General features: G+C 42.1%; 1 protein-coding gene across 2 annotated transcripts in view; it reads left to right on the top strand.

Moving 5' to 3' along the window:
* Positions 1 to 2,149: 2,149 nt before the first annotated feature.
* LOC125901730 (cAMP-specific 3',5'-cyclic phosphodiesterase 4B-like) overlaps positions 2,150 to 14,569 on the top strand; it is a 97,249-nt gene continuing 84,829 nt past the window's right edge. The window contains exons 1-2 of one of the 2 annotated variants that reach the window (XM_049597598.1): positions 2,150 to 2,297; positions 8,615 to 8,683. The gene's annotated coding sequence lies outside the window, so the exon portion shown is untranslated. Of the gene's footprint in view, positions 2,298 to 8,102; positions 8,165 to 8,614; positions 8,684 to 14,569 lie in introns of those variants that run through there. The other variant, XM_049597599.1, reaches the window with a different exon arrangement.

The raw sequence follows: 14,569 nt of genomic DNA, 5'->3' as shown, positions 1-14,569 counted from the left end.
TCCAGTCCCGTGGACAGCTCCATGCAGGGCTCTGTACCAAAACTCCACCCAAATATGGTCACTTCTGGCTCCAAAAAACCAGGATGGTAAATGCTGAATGGGAGTCAACAAACTAATGGGTGACATCATGGTTGCTACGTTCATTATTTTACACACCTATGGTCTTACTCCTGTGTAGGAGAGGTGGTGGGGCCTTTTGCATGTCTGTGCCCAGGGCCCCATTGTCTCATCATCCGCCCATGCTACAACACAGTTTAAATTTAGGGATGCACGATATTGAATTTTGGCCGATATCAGATATGCCAATATGTAACAACTCATTTGACAGGTAGGTAACTGATACCGATATCGATACATCCACCTCTTGCCCCACCTAATTTTACTTATCATCAAGTCTCTTCTGTAGTGGAATTAACATCATGTTATGCATGCATACTGTTATCATGATGGCCCACCAGCAGATGAAGACATGAAACACAATGCTTTACAGTGTATGTAATATTTATTCATTGGGCAAATTAAGATTCAGCCCCCAAGTGATCATTTGTATATCAGTTAGACACCCTGAGTCACATTGAATCCATGGTACAGTTGATGTTCTGGGTTATCCTTTGGTTGATATAAGATATGCTTCAGCCTATTCCTTTTTCAGTTACTGACTGTGAGAAAATTTGTGTGAACTAATCTTCGTTTCTCCAGATGTATGTAACCAAAATGAAAATTATTCATTCATTCTGATAGTTCGTTTTAGAGCTGATATCCTCCTGAGATCCGAACTTTTGTTTGGTATGCATTTTTAATTTCTCCTAGCTATTTGGGATAAGTAGGACCTGATAAGTATAAAAAACTAAACATTAGCCATGTTTCCATCAGCCTGTTTAGATGCGCATCTAGAAGTATCGCATCAGAAAATTATGATGGAAACGCCAAAATTAGAATTAAAATCACCTGATTCACACAAACTAAAATACGTTCGCTTTAGCCAGGTTTTGGTTGATTAGAAAAAATGTTGATTCACAAAACGGGGGATGGAAACAGTTATGTTTGAATTAAGTCTGACGTAGCGCACCTCTCTCCATGGTGATATCCACACTCCGGGTCAGGAAGGCGGTTATGCATTCACAAGCTGGTTGCCAACCACCAGAAAACGTAGAAGAAGAAGAAGAAGAATGTGAGACTTGTTTTGTTTCTGGTTCTACGGAAAACTTTGTAGTTTTCACCAAAGTCCGTACATTTAATGGAAACACACAGGATTCGTATTTCTTTTAAGTCTCGGTGCCCTCAAACGAGATGATAATAAAGTCCCAAAGTCTTCAAACGAGTACTTTCTAATTAACAGGATCTTAACTTGTCACTGTTGCTAAAATTGGTCAAATGTGTTGCCATAGCAAACTACAAACATTATTTATCATAAATGAGCAAGTTTCAACCATAAAATGTGATCAGATTTTGGACCCAATTTTGTGTCAGGAGCTACTGCAGACTGACTTGGCAGAGATGGCTGCCATCTTGTTTTTACATGTATCAGTGTAGTGTGCTCTTACTACCACTAGATTGCACAAAAAAAGTGTCCACGAGCAAGGACAACAGTTTCAAGTAAGTATAAGGTCAAGTAAACCCAAAATGTGATGTCCTCATATGAGGACGCAGGGTCTCAGGAGGATATTGGCCGATAACATTGATCTGCCGATGTTATTGTGCACCCCTATTTAAAACATAAATTTAAGTTTGCATCTCAAAGTCATAAGCAGACAGGCAATGTGGATAACTTACATTTCAGCATTATACATAAGTGATATTTAGTTTCACTTCACTTTTACTTTAGCAGTCATATAGACTAGGATGACACAGGGTCAACAGTAGGAGAGGAGCACTTGTTGCAATGAAATATTCAAAAAAGAAAGAAGCAAAAAACAATCAACTAAAACACACCAGGGAGTCAATAAAAGGCAGAGAGCCGGGGGGCTGTAGCCCCATTAAACCAGTGAGGCGGACACATCCATACAGACTCCCCTCCTCTGGGCCTGGCTGCGACTCAAATGGACGCAGGGGGGCAGGCAGCAGTGGGAAGGCAGGGAGGGCGTGCGCGCTGACAGCCATTGGTAAACGGAAGGATTTGCGTCGTCGGTGTCAAAGCCAATCGATGCGCTCCCGGGGTCGGGAAGGGGAACGAGCGCGAATGGCACAAATGGATCCTGATAAAAAGGGGCGCGTGCTTCAGAAGCACGGCAGAGAAACAGGAGGCAACACGGTGTACCGCGACCGCACCAGCGCGTGGGACAGCGGAAATACAACCGGTAAGACTCCAGACTGCTTCCACCCGCCCTGTGAGAGACACATTTGTGTTTACCTCAATTCCTCGCGTAAATATTTTATACATTTTTAATCCTTTTGATGCATTTTCAACCTGATCGTGCACCTTTTACGCGCGCGCACCATCTAAAGTTTATTGAACCAAAAGATAACTGATGTTGTTGCTGCAGGGGATTGCAAAAAAAAATGATATTCCACGCAGCTCAGGTGGCAGATTTGCGCCATTTGAGCTGCACTGGAGCTATTTTCGAGGAAACACGATCGCCAGTCAAACATCCTGAGTTGCACTGAGAGCTCTTTTGATTCAGTCACATCACGTAGGCTTCTTGTCTGCATGTAGGCTGTGCTCTCCATCTCTCCCAAGACTTCACGTTGTGGGCATCTCGCTTCCTTTTTTCGGTCCAGTTTTTGTCAGTGCGTGAGTTATGAGCTGCTTTGGATGCAGCCTCCACAAATGTTCAGGGGCGCTTTGCATGAGGTGTGATGGTGAGGTCAAACAAGGTAAAATAAACATTCCCGCCTAGTGTTTTCCGTCTCTTCACAGAAAGAGATGTTATCACAGAGAAGCAAATGAGTTTAAAAATATGTTTAAGTTTGTGGATTAAGGTGTTCGTGGTGGGAAAAACTGAATGTTTGTGAGTGCTGTGATGGAACACCCACATTAACACAACTAACAAAGGAGGGGCTGCGGGTTTGGTCCTTAAAGCAAGTGTTTTTCTGTGCCATTACACAATCAATCACTGTCCATTTAGCAGTGAAGTCTGAGTTAAATGAGGTCAACCGAGACTTCCAGAAAATAAATGGCACTAGTTAGGCACTTTATTTCCCCCCAGAGGAGAAATCAACATCATATTTCTGTTAATGTGTCTGACTTGTATCAATATACAGACTCAATAGTGACCTTTTTATAGTCTGTGTGATAGGGGAGAGTGGGGATGATTGTAACAGTGGGGTATCCATCATCTCTGTTAGTGATTGATTGTGCTGAGCCAGTTAGCCAACACATACACAGTAAGTCATTTGGCATCTACCACAGGGTTATATTGCACATTAAAGGGATAGTTTGGAGTCAGTCAGTGTTTTGTCTACAGTAGATGACAATTGACATGCGTCCAGCTTGAAGAAGCAGACAGTAGTACTGACACTAAAGCAAGCAGTGTACTACAAAACGTATTATTTATCGCCCACAGAACGAGGCTGCACGCAGATGTTTTCAGAACAAAATAGAACAGGCTGCAGTGAGAGTCTCTCCATGGGATATTTAGAAATAGCAGGTTTGTGCATTTAGTCCTTCTCAGGCAAGCTCAGGGGTTTAGTGTTGCCGTAGCCCACAGGAACGATGCTCCATGATGCTTTTTTTTTTTTTTTCTCTGAGTGAGGGTTAGAATATATGTAGTTCACATAAGCTGGTCGAAATTAATATATGTAAACACTTGAAGATCCACTCATTACTAAAAGTGTACGTCATATTAAGACTAAGGGAATGATCAAAATTGTCACAGTGAAATTTAACGTGTTGATAGAGTCACGTCGTCAGCTCATGCATTCAGTAACATTACAAGTTAACATCCCACCTTAAAAATTGCCGGCAGTCGGCCCAGTGAATGAAGTTATTTTTTCTCTGACTCTGACATCCTTTAATTTATAGTCATAGTTTACTAATGTATATAAAACTCTCCACAGTATGAACAGTGGTTACATGAGCCTCGAAACCAGCCACAGCTCAGCCCTGAGCAGAGTGACCGTCCTCTACTGACCAATCATCAGACTGCAGTGTTCACAGCTCCGCCTTTTAGTACCAGATCTGTGTGCTAGGTACCCCAACAGAGGGGGGACCAAAAATGGGAACAGTACAGAACGGTTCCATTGGTACCATCCACAACTTTTCACAGTAGAAGGGGAAAAAAATTGTACCAAACTGAACTGTACCGTACTGCTTGATGGAAACGGGGCGTAAGTGTACATTATATTTAGAATATTTTCATTGCTTTACCTCGCTGCCAGACAGTGTTTGTTGACGGGAAACTGAAGCTGCTATATTGCTCTTTTTAAAGCCAGACTCCATTGAGAAAAACAGTAATTTAACAAATAGCCTGAACACAGGAGCTGCTGATCTGCCGCTGCATCGATCAGGTAGTTTGTCTGTGTTGTTGTGTGACTTTGGTGTTTTAAACAGTTAGTTTAGATTCACCGTAGTCACAAAAACTAACTGATGCAGGCAGCAGACCAGCAGTTGCTGTGTTCAGCAAGCTAAAATTCCTCTTTTTGTCAGTGGATGCTGGTGGCATAACAGGAGCACAAATAAGGAACTGAAGCTACTGGCAACTTCCCTGTCGAAACAGGCTGCAGTAAAAACATTCCCAGTATAGCATACACTGAAACTGCTTTTGATATTTTCTTGGAGGGGGACTTTTTTTTTAGGTGGCTAAAATAGCTTTTGCTGCTGCGCCTATCCCCAGCAGTACATTGCTTAGCTTCCATGACAGTACTCTTGCCTGCTTCTCCAAACTGGGGGTGTGTTGACAGCCGTCTATTGTATGGCATACACTGACTATGGATAAGTACCTCATACAACCCCAGTTTGAAGGATCCTAACTATCCCTTTGAGTGAGGTGATGTAAGGAGAAACCCAAAGTGTTCCTCTGGTCTAACTGTTCCATAGTAGTTAAGACTTGCTGCATAGGGGCACATGTTTTTACATATGTAGGTAAAATGAAAAAATAAAAATATGTGTGGGCGAAAGAATTAGGCTGAGAGAGCTTGGATGGGGATTTGTAGCTGACCTGTTAATTCCAGAAGTGCAGCATGCAATGAAACAGAAGATGGACATAGAGGAACTGAACTGCGACACGAGACCATGGACACTTCCATCGTGGCTTTGGTCTCAGTTTCAGATCTGTTACCAGTCTATAGTCTAGCGTTGTAATCAATTCAGTTCTGATGTATTCCAATTGAAATAAATATTGTTTTCAAAATGGGAGGGAGACATTCAAATAAATTTTGTTAGCGCAATGAAACTGCAGTCTCAAGACTTTAAAGACATTTAATATCTGTGCACATTCTCGCAGATGTTCAGGCCCAGTGGAGCTGGAATATTACAGGAGTAGTAGAGAGTGTTCAACACTCAATGCAAAGATCCAGGAGGACCGAAAAGTTAGTGTTACTAATAAGTTGTGAAGCTGAGCTCGAGCAGTGTGCAGGATTTTCTGTTCAAAGAGTCAAGTGGTATTTTCCAACGCACCTGCATCCAAGACTGTTGGGTATGTGAATACCTTTCTCCCAACAAAACACAGGAGCTGCAATTTTTTCACAAAGGTAATATGAATAAAATATATACCATTATAAATGCAGCTTTGTGATGCTCCAGAGATGCCCTGGCCTACAAATCATATTCCAGATGTAAGGGAAAGTGCTTGTTTGGTACAGACCCCAGCAAAAATCACATTACCATCATTTTCAGTGGAAAATAAATGTAAATTTACCACTGAAATCATGACTCTCATTGCAGTATCTGTCAAAATAATTGCAATATGACTTTTTGCGCACTGTGCAGCCCTAATTCAGACCTAATTTCTTGGCAAGTTAACCGTCTTATAGTATTTCATGTGAGCAATGTGGGTTTGTTTGCAGAATTATTTGGTGCAGCTGAACCATGAAGCTTCTTCTCTCACTGAGGTTAAGAGCAAAGTGTGTGTGTTGGTCACACCACAGCAGTCCATTTCTGCCCAGTCAGTCACATGCACAGTGTTACCAGCATCCACATGTCTCCACTACTCTGGTAATATTCCAACTCCACTGGGCCTGAACATGTGCAAGGTTGTGCACATATATTAAAGGTCTTCACAGTTTTGGGACTGCAGTTCTGTTGCGCTAATGAAATTTATTTGAATATCCACCCTTTTTTAAAAATAATCTTTAAGAAATACAAGAATTTCATTGGTTAGAACCCTCGACTGTAGATGGAATCACAGTGTTTATTTACAATAACTTCCGGGTAGGAAACCCCCATGTCATGTACAAAGATGTAATAATGCTGAACAAATGCTCCCTCAGTTTTTAGCCTACTAAAAAAGGTCCACAAAAAAAAAATCAATATCAATATCTGTGTGTGTGTGTGTGTGTGTGTGTGTGTGTGTGTGTGTGTGTGTGTGTTAAAGATTATTTTTCTGGGCTTTTTGCCTTTAATGTACAGGACAGTGTGAAATGGGGAGACCGAGAGAATGGGGGGACGACATGCGGCAAAGGCTTGCAAGACGGAGTCGAGCTTGCAACGCTGCAGCGAGGCATCACCTCTATATATGGGGTGCCAGCACTGTCCACTAAGCTACCGACGGCCTGAAAAAATCAATATCTGTTTAAGTGTGTGCTATGTTTAGAATGATTTCATTGCTTTACCTTGCAGTCAGACAGCCCTTGAACTGAAGCAGTTATCTCAAAGCTACCAGACTCCATTGACAAAAGTGCTAATTTTACGTAGCAGAGCAAAGTTGCTGGTCTACCACTGCCACAGTTGCTTAGTGTGTAAGGTAAAGCAGTGAAAATATTCCAAATATTGTGCACGCTTGAACTAATTGATGTCTTTAGGTATCTAAGGGTGCTTTCATACCTGCCCTGTTTGGCTTAATCAAACTTGAGTTCGTTTGGCCTCTAAGTGCAGTTCATTTGGGCAGGTGTGAACACAGCAATCACACTCAGGTGTGCACCAAAACAACCAGACCAAGACCTTCTTGAAGAGTTGGTCTCAGTCCAGTTACAAATGAACTCTGGTGCGGTTCGTTTGTGGTGAGAACGTGTTCTGACCTGGATCTGAACCAACTGCAGTCACATGACACATTGTTTGGGTTAAACATGAGCATGTTACAGTCCTGGAGGATTATTAATGTGCACCTCCTCCTGTACTGCCTTAATATGCACATTCAGCACATCCAATGCATCAAAACATTGTTTTCTAGTTGGAGCCGCGCCTCGTTTTCAAACTGTATGGTTTGACTAAAATGAACAATGACAGCAATATAGTCCACGATGAGCAGCGCTAAAATCAACCTGCGTAGTTGTCCCTCCATTGTGACATTAGAAAGTGTCACATTTATCTTGCAAGTGTACTCTTCTTCCATGCTTTGTTTACTTCCTGGATTTTTCCTGCGTGGAAATTCTGACCAATCAAGAGCAGCTTTCTCGCTCAAGGCATTTGATCTGGTCCACTTGTAAATGCTGCCGTGAGAACACGAACCAACTCTAGGCAATTATGCAACTTTGGAACAACATTAGTCCCTGATTCAGACCAAAGCAAGACAACTCTAGGTCTGAAAGCACGCTGAAGAACCTTTTGCTGCGGCCTCCATCCACAGCAGCACATCGTGGATTTTAATTATCTCTGCCATTGAAGTCAATTGCCAGTGTTCTAGTGGCATGTGAAATGATTGTTGTTGGTAGCACGACGTCACAGTGATTCGGCCTCTTATTTCTCATCTACAAATCATATTTTAGAGCTGTGAATTGATTTGGCATCACACACAAGACATTTCACTGGCACGTTATACTCATGTTACATTTTAAGGAAGATATTTCAGAGGTGCACTTCCCTTTAAGCCCGGTTCATAGCATTTCTGTAGTGCCCCGGTCATGTGGTGTGAACTCAGGCGGCCACTGTCCTTTTATTCCCCGTCAGTGCTGAAACAACAGGGCACATACATCCAGCTTCTTGTCAAAAGAGCTTTGGCTACCAGACTGATGACTCACTTACTGGCTGCTTGGTGGCTTTTTTACTTTTCTGCTGCCGAACACTAATGTTCTGCTTCCAGCTGATGAATACGCGCCGTGTCTGCACCAGGCAGTTAGGTTTGCAGATTGGGTGAGTGTTTGTCACAGTGGGAACTCTGATTTAAAAACAATAAAAAAAGAAAAGAAAAATGGATTCTGAATACAGAGAGCATTGTATTCATGTGTGTGTGTGTGTGTGTGTGTGCTGAATGGTAATCTGAACTGTGGTTGCAATAACACTCAGTGCTGTAGCCTTTACTCCTTTCAGGGCTTCCACTGTTATAGTTTCACACTGTTTTCTTCAACTCTGACTTATCAGCAGTTAACTTACACATCTGCCATTTCCGATTGTGAAATCCTGTATAAATATCTCTGTTTTCCTTCTGTCTTTGTCAGAGGGAAATATGTCAGACTGTGATATTGTCAGGGGTCTTTGTTGCTGATCTTTCACATAGTTTCCGCTGGCCGTGATATTGGCAGTTTTTCTTTGCCATGATTTGTGGTCTGTGAAATCGTAATCCATACATTGTTTGTCTTTCAGGCCGACAGTCTGCTGACGTGAATTCCCACCCATCCTCTCGCCACAAGCTCAAGAAGAAGAGCTTTAGCTGTGAGTACGCTTTTATAGTGTCCAGATGGGAATATTGTGGTCGACCGTTTTTGCTGACAAAGTAGAGTATAAGATTTCCTCATTGGTTTTTAAGCAGGAGAGTTTAGTTTTCTGTGTATTATAGAGTTACTGGCTGAAACCTGTACAGCAAAGGCCTTTTTGAATTTGCACGTCTATATTTTTTCAAACTGTTGTTTTTGTCTGTAACACAGAATGGTAATATTACGCAATAAAAAAACAAACAAAAAAACAACAACAACACCGAGGCTTCATAGTCCGAACCAAGACTGCAAACTTTATTACTTCTTTTGACCTTGACAATGGCACCGCATACCAGATCCTCTCCTTCCGTTTTTGCCTTTCGAAAAGCCCTAGATATCTACACTGCCTTACTGTTTGCCAGAGGGAACTCAGATTCACTTAAACCTAATAAAATAGCTTACAGTAGCTTAGGTTATACAACATTGTACCTCAGACGGACTGCCAGAAGCTGCTCTGGGCCAACAGGATCCCAACAGTTGTCTCAAATTTGTGTGGCTGCCAGTGTGAATCGTTTTGATGCAAAATATGCGATTTGATCCCCAGCTGCTCCGGTTCACATGTTGAAGTATCTTTGGGCAAGATACTGAACCCCAAATTGCTCCCAATGGCTGTTCCATCGGTGTGTAAGTGCGTGTGAATGGTTGCTGAGGAGTGGGCAGCACTGTGTATTGTAACCTCGGCCACCAGTGTGTGAATAAGTGTGTAAGCGGGTGAATTTGACTCATAGTGAAGCACTTCAAGTGGATGGATGATTAGAAACGCCCTGTACAAGTGTAGTCCATTTAGCATTCATCACACCCCTTATGTGTAAAGGACTTAAAGGTTATGTATGAAACATTCAGAGCATTAATACAGCAGCAAACTACTATTTTTTATGTAAAGATATAGTGGAGTAATAGCGTCCTGAGCAAAGAATTAAGTCATGCTATACCTCTGTGTGTGTCGAACTTCTGTCTGTTAGCGCATGTGTGTAGTTGTTAGCTGCTTAGCTCTGCACTCATATGGTGGTTACCGCTGATCTTGGGACAGCGTCATCGGAGAGGTGTAACTCCCACCCTATGGTTCCCCCTTGGTTAACATTGTTAGCTCTGTCAGCACTGTTGCCGTTGTTAGTGCTGCTTAAAGGAGCTATATGTAAGAAATATAAAATAAATAGTCGTAAAATCCTCCTAATATGTCACAGAGACTAAGGAATAATGTTCATATAATATACTGATCTCACTGACAACAATAGTACAGCCAGAATATTCGCATTTAAAAAAAAAAATCACAAAAATCATGTTTATGTTTTGAATTTGTGTTTTGGCCCTGTTGCGCCACCCACCGCCGTCTACCAGTCACGCAGTCAGTAGAGTCTCAGCATCAGTTACAGTTACGGCAGAGTTACAATGTCTGACGGTGCGGCTAAACCCAAACGACCTCGTTATGATTCCCAAAAACACCAAGAAAAACTCGAGGCAAAACAAGGGTCTATATAGGAGATGCTTTTAAGCAGTGGAGACGGTTGAAAGCGGAGAAGAATTTGAATTCGGATGTCGAAGTGGCTACTCTTCTCCTTGACAGGTAAGCTTTAGCCAAAGTTGGCTAACTAGCATCATAGCTAGACGGGGATGGACATTTTGAATATTTCAACTGTTATTCATTTTCGATCATACATTGTAGCCCCTGTGCATGTGGGTCATCGACCCAACTGATTTTTTTGAGAAACAAATGTTAGCAGCACGGCAAGCAGCATTAGCAGTGTCCTGGTACATAGCATTAGCAGCTGGCTCCTCCTCCGCTGTATCCCAGCAGCAGCGTTAGCAGCAGAGAAGCCGGACTTTCTCAAACGGTGCGCTGGAAAACCGAAGATCAAGGACGTGGCGACGCAGCCCTGCCACAGCAGCTGTCTGTGGGCACACAAATCACCCCCAATTTCCACCAGATGCGTGTTGGTTGCGTCTGCGCTCCGGCACGGCAGCGGAGCCGATAGGATTCAATTCTAGTCAATGTGTGTGTTTTCCCCGGCTGCGGCTGTGCTGTGTTCCAGCTCCGTCTCAGCTGCGTCACTCCGGAGCCTTCCGCAACAGATACGCAGGACTTCTATTTTTGCCGTCAGCGTGCCGCTGTCAAGCAGCCTCGAATCTGTAGGGGAGGGGCGGTGGACACAACTCGCGGCAGTATTTTGAATTTGAGTGCAGTAACCGTTTTGGCCACATTCTTACATACGGCGTCTTTAAGGAGTTAGCACTGTTAGCTGCTAGCTGCCAGCTCAGCCACCTCCATGTTGAGAGCCATATCCAGACAACTCGTACACTCTGAATTGTGCATAGAGCCCCTTTAAACCTGCAGTTCAGTACATTGTACAGAATAAAACATAATGCTTTCTAGCATTTGTGCCACTTCACCACTTACAGATTGCGTTCATGTATGAATATCAGTGTTTCTCTACTGCCCTACCAAATACCATTCTCACATTGAACACTTAAACATTTCTGTAAAATTTTAAGAAATCTTAAGTTACTTTTCTAAATATTTATGTTACTTTACAAATCCACATGAACCACTCTTCACATCAACATAAATTCACTGTACAGCACGTATTTTAACCTTTTGAAACCTGAAATGACATCACCTTTCTTGTATTTAAACCTTTGAACCGTCATCAGATTGGTGTGATTTTTTTTTTTTTTTTTTTTTTTTTTTTTATACAAACGTGGGGAAAAAAGGCAGTGACCAACTTGGTGAGAAATTCCCCACAAATTGCGGAAAAAAATAGACTAAAGAAAATATTTAAAAATATATGTGGAAATTATTATCATTACATTTTAAAATTATGCTAGCTTTCTTTTCTTAAAACAAATTTTCTTGTTTTTAATTTCCTGTTTTTACAAATTTCTTGCATTTTTTTGGGTCATTTCATCTTTCCGTGATTACTGCCTTCTTCTCATGTTTGAAAAAAAAACAATAAGCCTCTTTGCTCAGGTTTCAAAGGGTTTAAAGAAACTATCTGAGCTTTTTGTGTGTCACGCCCGTTATTTCCTTCTTCCAAATCAGTGGTGAAAAACGCCAGGAGCAAATGCCAGGAGCTGTTTTTTTTTTTCATTAAAACACAATTATGACTGTTGTGTCATCTGCATGCCAAATTAATCAGAGCACTGAGAGCCAAACTGCCTCAAAGGTTACCTTATGACAGGTCGCTGACAGGCAATATAACATTTAAGTCTATTTTTTTTTTTTTTAAGAGTGTGGCACAGTTACATCACACGTTAAACACACTGGGGCTACGTCACACATCCAACAAACTTCATAGAGAACAATAAAGGCAAGACTGCATTCCCGATTTGTTTTTATCTAATATTTGCTGGTCTGTAAACATAAAAACAACCGAATCCATCGGCATGTTAGCCAGTTGTTCACTGCTTAGCCTGTTTGTAACTGGTACTGACATCTTCGTCTTCCCCTCACTTATTCAACTGAATTTAGCCGTTTAGACAACAGACACTCATAGGGTTGCAACAGTATGAGATTTTCAGGGTATGATAACCGTCACAGAAAATATTCAATTCGTATTTCAATACTGTAGATAAGCAAATGTACACGGTGTGATAACAGTCAACTTTTATATAAAAAGCAGTAGACAGTAAACCAGTATATTGCTGCAGCCCTAGTCAGCTGTCCTGCTGTTGTAACAGACATGTGAATTAACTAAGATTTTTGTGGCCTGGCAGCCCACCAGACCTGGAGAGGAAACACCGGAATGTGATTGGGCGGGGCTTGCAGCTCTATTACAGACACTGATGCAGATACAAGCTGTAAACAGGAAGTGGTAGGTAGGTGTATGATGTGTGTCAGGGTTCATAGGCTCAGCCATTCACTCCACAGTAGGATATACCATTGCCATCCTGTGTGTAAAGGAGGTGAGGCATCATGTCATTTATTCACTTCAACCTCGAGTATATCCAAGGCCCAGGTCGAAGCTGCACAGTGATTAATTTCTGTCTCAGCTGTCATCTGAAGGATTCACAGCCATGTTGACATGGAGGTTGCCAACTGGTGACACTCACTCAAGGCCCCCTCTGTGCCCCAAATCCTGCCCACTCTGCCAAGCCTTCTGCTACCTCTTTACTCTCCAAGTCATTTGGTGTAAAAGCTTTCATTAATGTAGCCGGGAAGTTTTCTTCTTGTGAATGGATAACTGATGGAAGTGCTGACACAGACAGTACTTCAGTCGAAATGCATCAATGGACGTTAAATTGGCGGACTTGAAAACGATAATTAGCACGTGTGTGTGGGTGTTTGGATTTGACAGAATGGCACTCCCTCTTAATTATTGGGCTTTTTCAGTAACTCCAATCAAACAGTGACTCAGCCAGCGTCACAGTTGCCATATGTCCATGATGTGGCCCACCAATTATTTCTCATTTCAGTGCGTCTCTTAAAGGGGTAGTCCAGATTTTTTGAAGCGGGTTGCATGGTGTACTCATCCACAGTCAGTGTATTTATATGCAGTATGTCTGTCTGCATGCCTCCAGTTTGGAGAAGCAGGCTGGAGTGCCCACATGAAAGCTAAGCAATATACTAGTGTGGACATGGGCTGCAGCAAAATGTATTTTAGCCACCTACAAAACTCAATAATAGTTACAGTAAGAGTTTGAGAGTTTTATCTTTTCATCAGACAGCCCTTTCAGATGGGGAAGCTGTTAATGGCTTTGGTTCCCCATCTTTGCTTTGTCAAAGACTCCAGGCTCCACTGACAAAAACAGTACTTTTAACACAGGAGCTGCTCGTCTACAGATGCCATGATCAATTAGCTAGTTGGTTTTATTATACGACTTTAGTGAATGCAAGTGAACCCTTTGAAAAAGTCGCATGATAACACAAACAAGCTAACTGATGGAGGCAGCAGTAGACCAGCAGCTCATGTCTTGCGTGATGTTAAACTACTGTTTTTCTCAATAGAGTCTGGCTTTAAAGAGAGCGATATAATGCCTGTAGTTCCTTGTCAGAAATCGCTGTCTGACGACTAAGTAAGGCAGTGAAAACATTGTAAATATAGCGTACCCTTAGACAGATACTATTTTTTTTTTTTGTGTGACAAAATACATTTTGCTGCTGCCCCCATCCACAGCAGTACATTACTTAGCTTCTGTGTCGGTACTCCTGCTGCTTCTCCAAACTGGGGCCTTGCCAACTGACAGCTACTGTTTGCAGTACACTGACTATAAGTACCTCGTTCAACCCCACTACAAAAGATCTGAACTATCCCTTCAAATCAGGGGTAGGCAACCTGCAGCTCTGGAGCCGCATGTGGCTCTTTAGCCCCTCTCCAATGGCTCCCTGTGGCTTTGACCAAAAATTAGGCTTTATGGAAATTAGAGTTGTACCCATACCGATACTGGTATTAGAAATGCGTCCGATACTGCCTAAAATGTGGTATCGGATGATACCAATCCGATACAACAATTCATATCCCATCCATTTTTATTTTACGTGCTGGTATCGGATCGGTACTCGGTATCGGCAGATACCTAAGGTTCAGGGATCGGAATCTGTATCAAGAAGGAAAAAGTGTTATCGGTACATCTCTAATGGAAATGAATCACGTTTATTTTTGAACATTTCAATTTTCACGTTTCATTGTTGTAGGCCTAAAGGGATTCTTACATTATCCAATTGTAAAAATGTGTAACTTACAGGCCTACAACAAATTTAAGAAATGTTTGGGTATCTCATCAACAAAAATGTGAGTCACAGCTGTGTCTGCAGCCTGACGCCTTTTCTCTAAGGTTTGCCGAACATCAAGAGCAGTGGCTTGTCTTGAGTCTCCTTAACAAAGCTTGCCGTGGATTCCAAATCCAGAAA

Source organism: Epinephelus fuscoguttatus, linkage group LG15, assembly GCF_011397635.1.
Source record: "Epinephelus fuscoguttatus linkage group LG15, E.fuscoguttatus.final_Chr_v1".
In the NCBI taxonomy this organism is placed as follows: domain Eukaryota; kingdom Metazoa; phylum Chordata; class Actinopteri; order Perciformes; family Serranidae; genus Epinephelus; species Epinephelus fuscoguttatus.
This window is presented reverse-complemented; position numbering and strand designations above follow the sequence as displayed.